This window comes from Hipposideros armiger, unplaced genomic scaffold (genome assembly GCF_001890085.2).
Source record: "Hipposideros armiger isolate ML-2016 unplaced genomic scaffold, ASM189008v1 scaffold_137, whole genome shotgun sequence".
In the NCBI taxonomy this organism is placed as follows: Eukaryota; Metazoa; Chordata; class Mammalia; order Chiroptera; family Hipposideridae; genus Hipposideros; species Hipposideros armiger.
The window spans coordinates 864,384-877,931 of NW_017731487.1; positions in this window are offsets into that span (position 1 = coordinate 864,384).

Below are 13,548 nucleotides of genomic sequence, written 5' to 3' on the forward strand. Positions count from 1 at the left end.
TCTGGCATCCCAAGCGAGTTCTTAACCATCGCGCCACTCGGCCGGCCCTAACTTGCATTTTAATTCAATCCTCAAAATATTCTTGTAGGTATTGTTGTCCACAGTTTAGCATGAAGGCAAATATTTATTTATTTATTTATTTTTTACTAAGCTCATGTAGCCAGCAAGGTGGAAGGATAAATATGTAATTTTTTTTTTTTTTTTTGCTGTATGTATTGCCTCCCTACAAAGCGATGCCTGTTCCTCTTTGGATGAACTACGATTCATATGGCAAATGATGTGCCAACATAAAATAAAGCAACTTTCTATTAATTTCATTATGGGGATTTAGCTCAATCCCTTCATACTCTTTGGCTAAGTACAAAGTGCTTGGAACGCCACGTATAAATCAGCTTTCCAAAAGCAGCAGCTGTCCACGTCCACAAATGCCATGCACATACCCCTGATATGCTATTACCAGGATGGTTTTTAACTCTTCTCATATGAAGTTGTTGTTTTCCTCACCCTTTTGACTTATTAGAAAATTAATTAATTTTTTTTATGGAAAATTTGAAAATTATGAAAGTGTAAGGGAAAAAAAATCATCCATAGTTCAACGACCCATAAGCAACAACTGTGGGCTTATTTTTGCCTAAGTTTGTTTTTCCTTCATATTGTATTTTCACAAAAATAAGATTATATTCTCTATACTATCTTGTACTAGATTCTTTCTATTTATTATTATACCTCACAATTTTATGTTATTGTGACAACTTTGTGAACCTTAGTTTCTATGTCATAATTCTAGCGTATAAAATATGCCGTAATTTTATTAGTATTTTTCTCACTGTTGGACATTTCAATTGGATGATTAATAAATCTATTTCAGCTTCTTCCTATGAAGACATAAAATACTTTTATTTATTTTTTCAATTGCAATGTATTTTTGCAATGGTAAATTATGTTGAGACACACCTAGATTTTTCACTGTTTACATGTCCAGATCTGAACTCATCAGCTTATTCAGGAAAAGCAAAACAAAAACAAAACAACAACAAAAAATCATTGCTTCTCCTACATCTCCTCCCTTGCAAGGTTAATGGTTCTCTATTTTCCAGGTTGGCCTGGATCAGAAATGTCCAGTCAGCCTGACTCCCTGCTCCTTGAGAATTCATATCTAATCATTCTATGAGGCTACTCAGCTCTCCCTGCAGAGTGGAGTGACATTGCCTTAGCAGCTCCCTCATCCCATTTTCAGAGTCAACATCAAAAGTCAGGCTCCTTTATCTCATGTTTTCCTTATGTGAAAGCCAGGGTCATGACTCAAATAACTCCTTATTTGTAAATGGTAAGTTCCTGATGAATATTGGGTACATAAATGCTGAATGAATAAATAAATCATCACTCTTACCTTTTAGTGATTTTAAACCTGAATCCCACCCCATTCCTCCACTGAGGCCTTGTTGAATACAAGAATCATGAATTAATAATAAAAATAGCAACCAATTAATAAGGCCTCCTATGTGCCAGGCACTTTCTGAAGTGTTGTGAACAGTTTTTCTTTAATGTTTAACTGCACCAAACATAAAGATCAGCCTTTAATTTCATAGATGAGGATAGAGCAAGATAGTGTGACTTGCCTGGGATTCCACAGCCTAATGTGGGGGCTGGATTTTTAAGCCGGGTTATTTGCTTAGGTACAGCTTCTGTCTCAGGGCCTAACACCAGTACATGCCTGTTAGATTAAATCATGAAGTTTGGGGCCCCAACCATGTTGCGGTTATCTGCTTGTTCCCATTGGGGAACCAAGGAATGCTTACCAACAGTGAAGTTTGGGAAGCCAAGAGGTTCAAGAAAAAGAGAAACATTTTTTTCTAAATTTCTATAAAAAGGAACCCTTATAAACTGGTTGTGAGAGTGTAAATTGGTATAGCTACTATGGAAAACAGTATGGAGGTTCCTCAAAAAATTAAGAATAGAATTACCATATGACTCAGCAGTCCCTCTCCTGGGCTATCTACCAAAAAAATCTGAAAACATTTATCTGTAAAGATATATGTACTCTGATGTTCACTTGCAGTATTATTTACAGTGGTCAAGACATGGAAACAACCAAAGTGTCCTTCGATAGATGATTGGATAAAGAAGATGTGGTACATATATACACAATGGAATACTACTCTGCCATAAGAAAAGATGAAGTATGCCATTTGTGACAACATGGATGGACCTTGAGATTATTATGCTCAGTGAAATAAGTCAGACAGAAAAAGTCGAGAACCATATGACTTCACTCATATGTGGTATAGAAAACTGAAAGTAACAAAGGAACAAGACAAACAAATAAAGAAACAAAAACTCACAGACACAGACAATAGTTTAGTGTTACCAGAGGGTAAGGGGGGAGGGGAGTGGTAGAAGAGGGTAAAGGGGGTCAAATATATGGTGATGGAAGGAGAACTGACTCTGGGTGGTGAACACACAGTGTGATATCTAGATGATGTATTACAGAATTGTACACCTGAAACCTATGTAATTTTACTAACTGTTGTCAGCCCAATACATTTTAATAGGAAAAAAATATTTGCCAGTAGCGTTATCGTCATGGGTTTATCCTCTGGCATTATCCTGAAAGGCCCTCCTTCTGGTCAGGATGTTCGCTTGGGTCACAGCAGAGAGCACACTCGCCAAGCTCTGAGAAGGGGCTGAGAAGGGCAGCCCCGTAGTTGAGAGTTACAGGCATTAATTTCAAGACACGTACCCTTCAAATCCCATCGATGCTACTTACTGGCTTTATGACATTGAGCAAGTCATTTAATCTCTCTAAGTTTTAGTTTCCTCATATTAAAATACTAAAATAATAGTATGTGTACTTACCTAATGGATTTTGTTTTGAGAAGAATTAAAAAAATAACTGAAAGTCACCTACCATGTATATCACATGTTGCCTATTATTATTTTTATTATGACCACCCCAATGACTTCGTGCTTATGCAGCAGTTACCTCTAATGGTGCAAGCTGTCAGCCACTCAAGGGGGCACACTGGATATTCATGACGTAATGAAGTAGATAATGACACAGGGAGAGATTGTGAGCAGAAGGAATAGATGTGGAGGGACATGGGGCTAAAATGCAGCAGTGGGGAATTGCAAGAAATTCGTTATTTTTCAACTCAATGTCCTGAACATATGGCATTAAATGGTTTTGGATTAACAGTGAACTTTTGGATAAAGGGAGACCGCTATATACATTGCAGATATATGTATTCACACACCGAACAACTTAAACTTCACCACTCCCAATACAATAAGTAACCAATCATGGTACCTCTCTTGCTTTTAAAAATATGTTTTAGAAGACATTAATTACCTTTGGTTGCTTATAATTAGTCCAGCAAAGAAAGACTAGAGATTCTTGATGGTAAATTATGATGCCTGCTTCCTACTGAGCTTATAGGGCAGTCTATATCTATGAAAAACTCCTCTTAGTATACAATTCAGGATAAAATGTTCCTAAAATCATGTTTTCACATAGATGGCTGAGCTAGCAAGAAAAAAAGAGACATCCTCCAAGTTCAGAGATTAGGAGAAACTCAAAACCAGGAAGGTTAGCCATCATTAGGGCTGGTATTTACCCTGGCAGTGTTACCGATCCCTGGTGGGCCAGTGCCTGGGTTTCAATGGCCACACACGTGCACGAGGACAGGAGAACAAAGCCTGAGCCTGAGCACAAATAAGACCCCAGAAGCTAATACTCTTAAGGGTTGAACTAGTAAGAGAACCCACACTCACACAGAGAAGCTTAAGAATAATCACCTGGCACCTTCTCTGCTCAGTGGAAAGAAAACATCCCTGTGTATTTCATAAACCACATGCTAAGACTCACAAGAACTTGGGACCAGTCCGTCTGCACAAAATTCACACCAGCTGTGTGGTCTGCAAAGGCCTGAAAAGGCTTCAAGTGGCTTCCAAGCCAAGCTTCTGTGTCAGAAGAAGAGATAGATGAGTGAGGAACACGACACTGTATCTGGCTAACCCCTGAGGTGACAAACATCTCTTCTGTTTATTGTCTACTGGCCTCAAGTAGTCACTTGGCCCCAAAATACCTACCAGGGAGGCTTGGAAATGTGGTTGTGAGAGCCAGAATGTTTGGCAAATCCGATTGTCACATGATCTAAAATCCTTGTTATAGAAATAGTGGCTATTGGTTAATTTGGGACAGTCTCAAATTAAATTTTAAAGTTCAAATTTGCAGGATAACCACAAAAAGAAGGGAAATAGTATGTGACTTCCAAGTTAGTGGAGGGTAGAGATAGGATGAAGGGAAACTTTTTGAACCTCAGTCAATTCAAAAGAAGGGAAGAAAAGAAAGTGAAAACAAGATCCTGGGTTAAAGTGAGACAAGGAGAAATCCTGAAACAAGGTGGTAGAAACAAGATCAAACATATAATGAATTAGATAAATGTAAATGGGCTATAGTGTCTAGTTGAAAGGCACAGACACTGGTAAATTCCGGCAACATTCAGTGGACAGCAAATTCCAAATGCTTCTGTAGAACTGAAAATCAGAGAATTCTCCCCACTTCATTTAATGAGACTATTGTATCTTTGATGCTTGTACTCATTTTCTATTGCTACATAAGAAATTACCACAGACTAATGGCCTAAGAAAAAATCCATTTATTAGCTCATATTTCTGTAGTGGCTAAAAACAACACATTGAATATCTATAGTTCTGGAGGGCAGAAGTCCACAATGAAGTTAAGTCCAAAATGAAGTCCTTACGAGGTTAATATCAAGGCTTTCTCGCGGCTGTATTCTTTTTAGGGGCTCCAGGGTAAATCTATTTTTCTGCTTTCCCCAGTTTTTAGAGGCCCCTTCTTTCATCTTCAAAGCACATTGGTCCGAACTCTGCTTCTGTTACCACACGTTTCCTCTGGCTCTCAGCCGCTTTCCTCTCTCTGAAAGGACCCACATGATTGCACTGGTCCCACCTCGGTAATCCAGGACACCATCCCCATGTTAAGACCCTGAATTTAATCCAGCTGCAAAGTTCCTCTTGTCACGTAAGTAAGAAACATAGTCACAGGTTACTAGTCTTAGGATGAGGACATCTTTCGGAGGCCATTTTTCTGACTACCACACAACCACATTATGGAATCCTACTCAGCAATAAAGAAAGAACCCACTGTTGATATGGGCAACCACTTAGAGGAGTCTTGAGGGCATCATGCTGTGTGAAAGAAGCCAGTCTCCAGAGGTCATATGTGTATGATTTCATTGTTATGACTTTCTCGGAAAGACAAATCTGTAGTGATGAAGAACAGATCAGTGATTGCCAGAGTTCAGGGGTAGGGGAGGGTGTGACTACAAAGGGAGAGCGTGAAAGCAATTGTTGAGGTGATGGAAGTGCCCCGTATTCTGGTTGGGGTGATGGATAGATGAGTGAAATCTCATAGAACTCTATGCCAAAAAAAAATTTTGAGTTTACTCTGTATTTTTTAAAAAGCATATAGCTGGTAGGAGATAAGTCCACATCTCTCTGAGTTTCAGCCTGTGAGATTTTATATATATATATCTTTACAGGAGGAGAATGCACCCCAGAAGTCTGGAGGCACCCACACTTACCTGCTGGAGCATTTTGCAAAGAGCTCACTCACCTGATGGACCCCCTTCCACACCCCCAACCACATGTCAGTGAGGAAACAGAGCACCCCTCTTCCTGGGTGCCCGGAGCTCGAGGAAGCCGGAGGGTGAGCACGCATGGGTGCTTAGCTAGTCCTCTTCCGGGCACCCACGGCTGAGAAATGCCCCTATGCAGTGCTTTCAAACACTTTTTATTTAGTGCTTTTCAAATATATTTATATCTTTGGCCTTGTTTAACATTTTTCACTGAGTTGCCTTTTCCTTTCAAGAAGCAGAGGCCAAGAAAAACAGAAAATGAGTTACGGGAGCCTCAGCGAGCAGTCTCCTGAGACGGCACCGTCTCCTGGAAAATTCTCCTCAAGGGTTTACGAGACAAATATAAATATATGCTGGATGAAGTTTTCAGTGACCTTCAAACTGTTTGCATTTCAGGAAGATTCCAAGAAGCATTTCTGCCCCTGGCAGGTTCTTGGGTTTCGGGGCTTATATTTAAAAAATCGAAACCAGATCACACTTCAGGCAAACAGCAACACTGAGCGATCTGGGCATCGAAGAACCTACTGGGTTTTAGAAAACATGTTCATTGCTTTGTTGATGTGGTTCATTTACTTTGAACAGCTTTAGTGGCAGGTATTTGGATTCTCAGCATCCAGAGGGGGAAGTGGAACCTCAGGTTCCACAGTTTAAGGTTACATAGCCTGTACGAGTCTCAAATGCCCTGTGGCTGAAGTGGATTTGTGTTACCTATTTGACAGCATTGTTGCAGCTTTGACATTGAAGTAAAGAGCATAGGAGGTGCTCAATAATTGACAAGTGTCATTACATGTGGGTAAACCAATGGTTTGGATCTCTACTGAGGCTCCAAAGGGTGGGTGCTTCCTATTCTCCACCCAGGCTCCTCCACCAGGCAGGCCTCCTTGCTGTCTTCTGTTCCATGTCTGCAGGCACCAGACGTGGCTTTCCCAGCCCTTAATGGGAACCGCTGTCATCCACAGTACCCCCCACTGTGAAGCGAGAGGGCCCCCCCTCACTGGAGGTTCTCTTCCTTTCTGCCTACAAAGACAAGGGGCTCTTCTTTTTCAGGACTTTGCTGTCATTCACTGTGGTGACAAATTAGAGGTGACAAAAATAGCCACTATGAGGAGTCAGCCTGGAGTATCATGTCCTCCAAAGCCCCCATGATCTGTGAACAGAAACACCAATCTTCCATGACTTGCACCTTCAGAATAGAAGGTAACTTGAGTGACTGTTCCTTCCCTCAGTCTTCATTCTGCAAGCACACGGTGGCGTGCTCATCAAAATCTCTCAGAAGCCCTTGGGCAGGGAAGGTGGGGTCCATTCCTCCATCCTGGGTCCGCCATCCATTGAGAAGACCCTGTTCAGGTGGCTTCTCTCTGTGTCCACCTTCTCCAGGGCCACTCATCTTCCAGATCCACTGGATGAGGACACTCGCTGCCTTACGCCTCTGAACCACTCAGATTTGGGTACATCCATCATATACACATGTTTAGATGTTGGGGGGGAGAGGAAGAGAAGAAGGAAATACTTGGAAAAACTCAAGCTGTATCAGAACTAGAAGGAGGAAACTGTGTTCATACCTACAACACAATGAGATATCATTCGGACAGATGGAATGGGAGAGCAAACCCTTTGAGTTAGTGAAAATCCCTGGCTCAGAGGATTCATTGTGTTATGTTCTGTGTTTCCTCAATTGTTTTAAATATTGGGTGATCATTTTTGAAAATATATTTTAAAAAATAGTGATGTAAAAGGAGCAGGGAAATAATTACCTATAATCCCTCACTCAGAGATAAGCTTAGGGCTGTTAATATTTGCGGTATTTTCTGATATTTCTCTAGTCGTATTTCTCTGTGTGTAGTTGAGATCACAGTGTGTGTGTGTGTGTACTATTCAGTGTGTTCAGTATGCTTTCCCCCTCCAGCATAAACCATTAATGTTTTCCCTTATCATAAAAGACAAGGAAAGACCAAGGAACTTTTACTAATTGGAAGAAACTAAAGAGGAAAAAAACCCAGCTTTATGCAAAATGAAATTCTGGCATAGAAAGGGTTGTTCATGAAAAACAGTGAAATTCAAGTCAACTCTAGGCTAGCAACCTTCACTTCCTGGTTTTGGTCGTTGTTAATGGCACCATCGTATGTAAGATGTAGCACTAGGGACTAGGGCACACAGGTTGACAGGTGTGTGGGAATCCTGTACTATCTTTACACCTCTGTGAGGCTCAACTTCATTCAAAATAAAAAGTTTTAAAAATGTCTTATCATATAACAACCTATTTATCATAGATATAGTTTGTATCTATTTTTTTCCCTGTGCTGCATGACAAAAATGCTACAAGTTTGCTACAATGAGTACCTTCTTCTTACTGAGAATTTTCTCCAGATAAAGCCCCAGCATGAAATGACCAGGATCAAAGGCTTTGGATATATTTAAGGCTTTGATACTTATTATCAAGTCTTTCAAAAAAGGATTTAGCAATAAACATGCTGGCCATCAATGTTTGAGCGCACATTTTATAATTACAAAACAATTGTTTTACTAGTAGATGAAAATGGATGAGATTTTTTTTTAAGATTGTATTTCTTTATACAAAAATTCAAGGCTGGGACTTTTGATCCTTCAAATTTAAGGGTTTCCTTATTGATCTGAATAAGGTATCTATAAATAAAATGTGACCATTCTTTGTCTGCATTATGTTACAAATTTTGGTTGTCTTGGAAATGTTTAAGAAAACATATTTTAACTACATCAAAGTGCATACCTTAATAGAAACAAGCTTTTAAAATTTTCTTAAGTACTATTAGTACTAAGAGCTGAAATAATAAATTCATAGGACTATTAGAGATTATTAACAATTTTGAAACAGTTTATTCTCCTTAGTATGTAAAGAAGCCCATCTAAAAAGGCTGTATACTATATAATTCAATTCATACAACCTCAGGAAAAGGCAAAATTGCTGAAATTGTAAACAGGTCAGTGTTTTCAGGGTTTTGGATAGAGAGGAGGGTTGGCTACATGAAGCAAGAGGTATTTAATTTAGATCAGTGGAACTATTCTCTATGATGCAAGAATGGCAGATATGCGACACTATGCATTGTCAAAAGCCATAGAAATTTACAGCTCAAAGATTAAACCTTGATTTACGCATTTAAAAAAAATCCTATACAGGATTGGTTCAGGAACCTTAATTCCTGCACAAAATGCAGACCATTACAAAGTACTCTAATTGTATTTCAAATGTGTGAAATAACCTTCCTGAAGGACATGAGGAAGAAGGTGTTCCCTAATGAATTTTGGAAACGAGTGGAGAAGCCATAAAAATAAAGGCAAAAGAAACTGCACACAGAACTGCGTTACAGTTGGTAACATGGTATCTCATGAGGGTAGAGGCTAACATATCTGATACTGCGATATACATAGACGGGAACAGAATAACTGGGGAAATGAATGGGAGGGGGTGGGAGGCAGGTTTTTCATGCTGGAATGGGAGGCTGCAGAAAAACACTGGAGAAGATTATCCATGTGGAAATGGATTACAGGTGGAGCCACCAGTGGGAACCCATGTATAGCTGAATAGAGATGCAGATCGCTAAATAAATATTTATAGATGTATGTGTCAGGGAGTTAATACACAGATAATCCCTTGCTCTGTCAGCTGAGAGAGCCTGGAATCAACGACAGTCTCATTGAACGGGCGCATGGAGGCCCAGATTTTGTTTTCTAATATAATACTATTCTTCAGTAAAAATAACCAGGGCTTCTTGGAGAAATGGCTGACTCCAGGGCTGGAGCAGGGAATACACAGAGTGAGCCTGGAGTATTTTTGGAATGCCAGAAAGTAAAGTACTCAACACACACACACACACACACACACACACACACACACACACACACACACAGTGATGGGGTGTGTCAAAGAGACATAGGAGCCAATTAAAAGAGCTGCCAATGACCAAAGCTGGAACAATGTTGACAAGAAAATGAAAAATGTACTATAGGATTAAAAGCCAAGTATAAAATAAATATCAAGGAGTCTATAGTAAGATCAGAAAATATTGAATAAGTAAATTAATAATGGGAGAATACATAAACTTCTCTCCAGTATTCATGAATACATTATATTACCAATGAAAAACATTGTTCTCATATTTTTGAATGAATAAGTATCCTGAAAGGATAATTATCTTGCATTTATTAGAATTACCCTTCCTATAACAACTGCACCTGAAATGCTCAGATTCAATTTTTAAGGTCCAAACACAGCCATCTTCTATTGTTTCTGAAACACAATTACTAAATTAACTTTGAGTTTAAGGTGCCATCTGGTCCTCAAAGTGTTACCATTATTGGAAGGATGCCCAAGATTCTCAGTTTCCAGGTGACGTCAGGTGTATTTTAACGGCGACTTCATCTCAGGTTTATTTGTTCTATAACAAGAACAACACCAGCCACAAAAGATGTGTCCTGACCCCTGAACTCAATCAGGAATAAAAAAGTCCACTCTGCAGAAATGCTCCCGTTTGGTTATGCCCCGAGCCTTCAGGCCTCTCCCAGCCACAATAAACCCCACAGCTTGTGGGAAAATGTGTCATTTGCATGGCATTTGCCCTTTGAGAATATGTGTGTGTGTTTCTTGTGCCAAAGACAGTTGAGAGTGTAATAGAGGGAGTGCTGGGTGGGGAACCCAGCTTGCGGCTGAGCCACGTACTTCAATTCTTGTGGGAAGTCCCCGGCTGGGGGCTGTCTCAGTTTCTCCCTGGATCTCGATAAAAAAAGGAGCCATTTTATTCAAAGTGCTACATGTTGAATCTGCACAAAACACTCAGTCCTTTGTCTAGTGGAAAACCCACCTCTCTTGCAATAGGCATGTAATTATGCACCGTAACGTTCTCTCACGTGCATGCAAGATTTTAAGTTTGACAAATTTGCACGTCAGCTCTGTCACTAAGCCTTAACCTCCTCCACCCTGTCCCATTCTGTCCTACCGCCCACCCTTCCCTGTGAACACATGATCAAGAGGTATGCAATGTTTGTCATATTTTATGGATGGAGGAAATGGAAGCTTACAGAGGATAAATGACACCCCAAGGTTAGGGAAACACCGAGCAGAGAAGCACCTGTGCAAATAGATTGTACACCGAGGTGTTATTTTTAGGGACACAGCTCAGATTCCCTTGCATGGTGCCTTGCTCATAGTACATCATGAGAGGCAAGCCCAGCTCTCACACAGCAATTTCTGGGCTTTCTCACCTTTTTGCCTCTTCCCACTCTCCCCTGGCTCCATGAACTCCTGCCTCGTAGGCATCGTCACCTGCCTTTGTAGGAGTCACTGGGGATGCGTCGTTTGCCCTGTACACTGTGAGCCCATGAGGGGCAGTGCCCAAGCTGGACTCTTTCCTGTGCCTGTGGCTGAATTCTCTTCCCCCTACACACACACACAGCACTAGTGTCGGCCCTGGGCCGGCATGGTGTCCAGTAGCGAGTGTGGCATGGGACTGACCATGGTGAAGCGTTTCCGGATGGGAAGGTTGATGGTTGGAAGGGAAACTAGTCTGTATCGATTCCCATTTCCTGCCAGGCTGAGGCCTCAGCCCTTTACAGCTATTCTCCATTAATTCCTGACGTAAGCATGGTCACTCCCATCTTAAAGATGAAGGGAATCACACTCACAGACTTTAAGTCATTTGCCAAGGTCATCAAACCAGTAAGTGGCAGCAACAGAATTTGAACCCAGACCAGGCAATCCCATAGTCCCTCATCTTTGCACTAAAAGACAACCCTGAGTGAATTGGCAATTATGAGGAATTTTGTTTCTCACGGAATCAAGGGCTAAACTGATTTATATTCGTCATGTGAATATAAAGCACCGGAGAAAGAGATAGAATGGGAAACTTTCTATGTGTATTTTATATGTTCAAGGAACTTAAGGGTCTATTTACACTGGCTTTCTACACATATTTCTAAAACTGAAAACAGCTGGATATTTTCCACTTGAGTATAAATGGATGCCTAAATTGCGAAGGTGCCTAGAGCTCAGGCTTATTTAACTTTCAGTTTAGGTATCCACCCTGCATTGCACAATCATCAAATGGGATATGATGCAATTTTTTTTTTTAAACAGACTTTGCAAAACAAGTATTGAGCAACCCAACTCTTTATCCTCGTATGTGCCTAGCAACCTTGCAGGTCTGTTTGACAGAAAAAATGTGCCCTTGGACACCAGCTCAGCAAGATACTCAAAGGCTGGGAGAAGCATGGGCTTTGGAGTGTCGCAATCAGTGGGCCTGGCTGAGATTAACCAAGAAGGAAGTGCTCAGGCTGCCGGCCTCCTCCCCCCCACCTCGCTGTGCGGGGGCAGCAGGACAGAGGGAGAAGCCAAAGGCGGAGGACAGTGTGTCCATTGTAGGCTGTAGGACCTGTCGGCAGAGGTTCAGAACTTCCCAATACATTTCTTTTTCAGTTAAAAAGCACAACAAAACAATGTGACACTATAAAAAAAAATCTGACAAGAGAAAAATTAATTGTGCATCATTTCATCACCCCAGCAAAAGTGTTTTCATTTTACAAATTTTCTGCCAGACATCCTTCTTCATTCATATGTTGTACTGTGGGACAGACTCAAGGAAACATACCACTTGCTGAGCGCTATTGGGTCAGGACCTGGGTTTATCGCTGACAAAAACCCTCCAAGATCTGTCTAAAGAGTTTCTCCCATTTTACAGAGAAGAATACAAACTAAGGACATTTCAGTACGTGGCTGCAGCTCCTTGAGCGAGCCGTGGATCTGGGCCCCACGCCCAGCTCTGTGTGGCTACACAGCCAGCCGCCTATCCTCCATCATTGCCAGTCAACTTCACATGGTTCTCATTTACCATTACAGCTAAGCATGTTATCCTATGTGCCTAAAGCAATATTTTAATATATGCAATCTAAATATCAATGGACATACCACCATTTACTCTAGAACATTAAGTTTTGCAGCAGGTACAAATCTTAGGCGCCAAAAAAACCCCAAGTTTACAAGAAATGCACCTTCCATTTTGCTAGATAGTAAGAGCTTAATCTCATCAAGGAAGGACTTCCATTCCTGAACCCTGGCAATTTCCAGGGTGTTGTTTGTGTCCTGGGTTCTTAGTGTGTGGCATGTTATGAAAAAGCCACGTGGTCCTTAGATTTTACCCTCTGTCCACCTGAATTTCCAATTTATAGTTTCTGTGTTTGAGGTTCACTCCTGTGTCCTTTGCCCAGCTGCAAAATTTCTCCAGGTTTGGCTTGGTTCATCTGCCCCCTGACTAGATGAATTGATTATCAATATCTTCATGGCTTCAGCTTTCTGTGGCCTTGTTTCCTCCCCAGGGAGGTCCTATCTATTACAATGGATCTGTCACATTGCCAAATGAGACTCTCAGGCAGGCCTGAGCTTGAAGTCGGTAACGGGCACTTGTGGTAGGCTGGGATGAATCTTGGGATGGGGTCAGGGCAAGAGAGGCTGCTGGCCATGTAGCCATCTGATGGGGCCAATGAGCAGATGACAAGCCGAATGCTCTTTTGCTCCAGGATGGTCATCCTTCGGCTCCATCAGACCTTCCGCTGGTTGGGTGTGGCCCCCCCCACATATGGAGGGCAATCTGCTTTACTGAATGTCCACCAATTTAAATGGAAACCTGATTCAAAAACACCCTCACAGAAATATCCAGAATAATGTTTGACCACATATCTGGACACCATGACCCAGCAAGGTGACCCAAAATTCTTTGCATGAGTTTTTTTGCATGAGAAATACATGCAGCAAAAATGAGGTTACCCCTTCAGGACATCTCTGCTGATTATTTTAAACCAAGTTCTCAATATTTTTATGGTCACTCTGAGAGAGGGCATGTTCTGAAAAAATAAAAATAAAAAC